Genomic DNA, 4,597 nt, shown 5'->3' with positions numbered 1-4,597 from the left:
TTTTTGGGTTGATTCTTTTTTATTTTATTTTCATGTTCAAATAGACTACGAAGATAAGATGGCTTCTTGGGACGCAGTGCATTATGGGGTGTCCAGGGAACAAATATTCTTTACTTTCACATCCCCATAATACTTTGCGTCTTTGGGGGGTAACCAGAGGATAAAAACCCACTTATTTTGCTGAAGGCTGATCAGACAGTGTTGACAATACCTTGTTTGGTATCCAGAAATAAAATGAAGAAGTAAAAAAACAGAAAAAGATAGAAGCTTGAAAACGTTTTTTCGTAAGTCAATACATTTTCTGTAAGACCAAAACTCTTGATGATCTATGCACGCAAAAATAACTTGGAATAAACTGATAATTAGTATTGTACAGATGAAAGTAGGTATAGTATACATTCAATTAAGAAACCTTTCAATTTGGGACAATTTTGATTGGTTACCCCCCCCCCCCCCCCCCCCAAAGACGCAAGGCATTGTGGGGATGTGAAAGTAGAGAATAGAGCTAATGTGAGCGAGTTTGATGATATCTATCTTCTTCATATCGTTTGTCATTATTAAAGCCAAAGACGGTACCTCGAACATCTTTGCCCATGGAAGAAGGGGAAACACCCGAAACTCTATATATTATCCGCCATTCTTGTTTTGTTTTGCCCCCACGAACGTTAATGCCTTGCAATCCAAGATGGCCGTCGTATCGCCAAAGTAGTACATTGTGTATTTTACATTTTACATTTTAAGGCTTATTTACTGTAGCTGACAAATGTTTTAATGCTTCTATGATATCTTTTGAACGTCACGAATTTTGGTACTTAATTCCTTAACTTGACAGGGCTCTTACTACTTTTACTAAATGAGACATCCACTGCATAAATATGGTTAAAATAAATAAATAAATAATCCTTAAGTTTTTTGACAATAGATAGAGGTCATAAAGACATTATGAATAGTGTATAAATAGTAATATGAATAGAATTAGGTGCATATTGAAAGTGAAATCAATCTTCTCGTAGCTTTTTAGAATAGAATATTGAATTTATATTTAAGAAACCCGGACTGATTTAAACTTTATACCAAACTTAAACAACGTCATGGGCCAAACTCGGATCGATAGGTTCGACTTTGATGAAAAGCGCCTTGAGACTCTCGCATAAGGCCGCCAGTGTTTTAAATAAAAGTTTAAATTATTAATTCTTTGAAGAAGAAAAGATGCTGACATTAATTTTGTACTAGATATTTTGTAGTTTGGATTTGAACGCCATTTCACTACAAAGCCTTTTCGAAGCAGCCGAATAGTCGAATTGACACAGAAGAAACTTAAAAATGATATCTGTTACAATAATATCTGTTTCATAGCTAATGTGCAGTTACTATATATCACGGCATGCTACTGTCAGTTCGAATGTGTTTGGTTCAATGTTGCATCTATGATGTAAGGTGGGCACCTTCGGGACCTTGCCTGGTGTCTCGCTGAATAAAGGTTGGTCCCCCCCCCCCCCCCCCCCCCCGTAAACATGGGAAGAAAATTCGGGACCGTAGAATCATCCGTTTAATGAAGGGTGTTCGCTGAATAACGTTCCTCTCTCTCGTAAATATAAAAAGAAAATTAATGAAGGGTGTTCGCTGAATAACGTTTTTCTCTCTCGTAAATATAAAAAGAAAATTAATGAAGGGTGTTCGCTGAATAACGGTGTTTTCTCTCTCGTGAACTATATAAAAAGCAAATTACGAGACCGTGCACGTAGCTGTCCGTTTAATGAAGGGTGTCACTGGATAATGTTTTCTCTCTTGTAAATATAAAAAGAAAATTACGAGACCGTGCACCTGAAAAGCCAAAATTCGCACATTTAGAATCGGCTTACATAAACTAAGAAAAATCATGGCGCGTGCCTGATGCCATTGTTTGAAACATATATAATAAAGATGAAGAATGATTAAGACATCAGTCAGGATATAAACCGCAGGATCGGAATGAATCCCTGGCCCAAAGAGTACATTATAGGATACTGATGAGAGTGGATTGATCATTTCGGTTAATCCAAAACGCTGAATGAGTACTAAATTTGCTTTTGGATAAAACCCTTTGGAGTTGTATTTACGATAGTTGTAAAATGATAGTATAAGTGAGAAAGCATGATGGGTTAGATGAAACCATAATATCTTCCGATGAGAAAATACCCGCGTCAGAAAAATGAAATGGAGCCAATATTTTATTTAAAAAATACTTATAAACATCGCACTCATCGTACTATCCTAAGATCATAGGTGTTATAAAAATAGAAACAACCTATTTAGCTATCCATAGAGCAGGTTTGGACACAAATCCAAGTCGAGACAGTGAGCTAAATATAGACAAAATATCCAGGATTGGGATTTCGGGAGACTCGGCTCTGGAATATTAAAGACAGCCGCTGATTGGCTCATGCGTTTGATCAAGCCATAATTAGGACTATTCTAAAAATAGATGTGACCTATCCAGGAGGGTGCTCAGAAGCGGCCCTGATTGCTTTTCAAGAACTATAACGCCATAATAGGGGTTGTTCTAAAAATAGATATGACCTATCCGAAGAGGAGGTGTGAAGTCACTATGAAGGGTATGACGTCATTTTATGGGGCTGACGTCATTGCAAGGGTTGATCCACGATCCACCCTGATCCACCCGACGCAGAACCGCTATTCTGTATACTACTCGAATTTTAAACTGCATCCGGTTGCTAAAAATAGCCCAACCGGGAATATACATGGCGCGCGCGTTATTAAGAAGTTTTTCTCTCTTATTTATGTTCTCTTGTTTTAGTTCATGCAACGGCAACGGCAAAAGAGTATAGTGGATTGATGTACAGACACGAAGGCTTTTTGTGCGATCGATATTGAGGCCTGAACCGGCACCTTATCACAGATAGCCCATCAGATACTTAGATGTCAAAAAAGTCCGTATCCAAATGTCGCAACGTCATCGTAGTGCGCAAAAGGATGTAATTTGACAGGACTTTCAAACATATGCCTGACAAATTGACTCCACAAAATGCCAAAGCTCAGAGTCAGTGCCTGAAACTTAAGGCTTATTCTTTCATATTGTCTTTAATACAGTATCCTTTGGTCTCACAAAAGCATACTCGCTAAACTTTTTGTACACTCGGAAAAATCTAACATGAATTTTCTCACTAAAACTCTTCTAAATTCTTAGAAAACATGGCGAAAGTCACGCATGCGCAAACGTTTTTTCTAGTGTCTATTAGGGAGGCTTTGTCGTTCTTCTCCGCTCTACATAGGAAGTATTTTTGTTGGATGTTATAACAGATCAAAATCTGTAGTATTTATCTGTTTGCTAGTTTTTATTTTTCGAAACTGATTCAGTCCTTCTTCTTAATCAACCAGAATCATCGCAGTGGTTGTCTTAAAAAGCGGCTTTACCTGGAAAAAAAAAAAAAACTCAAAAACATATGACTTTTGATCTTTATCATAGTTCGTTTTAGCTTCTTCGCCAGACTGCGTTTTGTTTTCATTTCAGTTCTGCAGATGTCTTTTCAGACACTCAAAGAGGTCTTTCTTACAGTTTGGTCTAACTTCTGTAAACATCATCAATTATTAACAATGTTAAGGCCCATTGTTTTACATAAATGTGTCTTTAAAGAAAAAGAATATAACTTTCACATACTGAAAAAACATAAAATATAATTTCCTTTCCAAATTTAGGGTCTAAAAGTTACCTATCAATGAATTGCTTTACTCGACTAATATACACCTATTTCAAAAAAGGTTGTCGGAGCCAAAAGCGATAGGCGACAGGCGTTAAGCGGTAGAAGATAGGTCATTCCAAAATCTTCAGTAGAATAGCCTAGAATGACTGGTTTTTTCTTGTTTTTATTCGGCAGAACGCAGAGCTTGTCGTTGAGATATTCAGTGTTATTTGGCTCGGATACTCTTTTTTGAAATAGGTGTATGTATATAGAAATTATTGTATTAGAAAAAAACATGTATGAGTTTTCTGGAAGGAGTGTGTTATCAATTAATAATAAAAAATTAAAAATAGGAAAAATAGGAAAAATATAAAGAATTAACAACCCAAGTATAATTATTGGTTTTGCATTAGGATTCAAAGTAGTGAACACACGTAGTAAATCCCTTAGAAATTCCCCTTCTTTTGATGTTCGTAGTGTAGTGCAGATATTGATGCCTCAAGTTGCGACGTTATGCGAGCTTCCCCGATTTAAGAATTTAATTTTCTTTTTTCTTTTCTGTTACACTTTTTTACATTGATTCTAACAGGAAAAATAGGAAAGTATAGTGAACACACGAAAAACTCTGTTAATTGTAAGTTAGAAATCCCCCTTCTTCCCGTATTTTCTTTTAAGTTCTTTTTTTTTTTTTTTGTAATCTTTCTTGCATTGATTCTCAGTTATAATAAGAAGTATAACTTGGAATAAATTATTCTGCTAAGACATTATGCTATAATCCGTTAGATTATAATGCTATATAAACTTTGTGTCATTGGTTGTTATTCATCGGGTTGTAATTTAATGCAGTACGCTATTCTGTCTTTTCCTGCCATTAGAAAGGCGATTCTGATTTTAATTTTTAATAAAACAAGGAAACT

Source organism: Actinia tenebrosa, unplaced genomic scaffold, assembly GCF_029948245.1.
Source record: "Actinia tenebrosa isolate PJP-AT-01 unplaced genomic scaffold, QUT_ActTen_1.0 PGA_scaffold4__44_contigs__length_22323623, whole genome shotgun sequence".
NCBI classification, from domain to species: Eukaryota; Metazoa; Cnidaria; class Anthozoa; order Actiniaria; family Actiniidae; genus Actinia; species Actinia tenebrosa.
The sequence above is the reverse complement of the archived record's forward strand: the minus strand, read 5'-3'. Positions refer to the sequence as shown.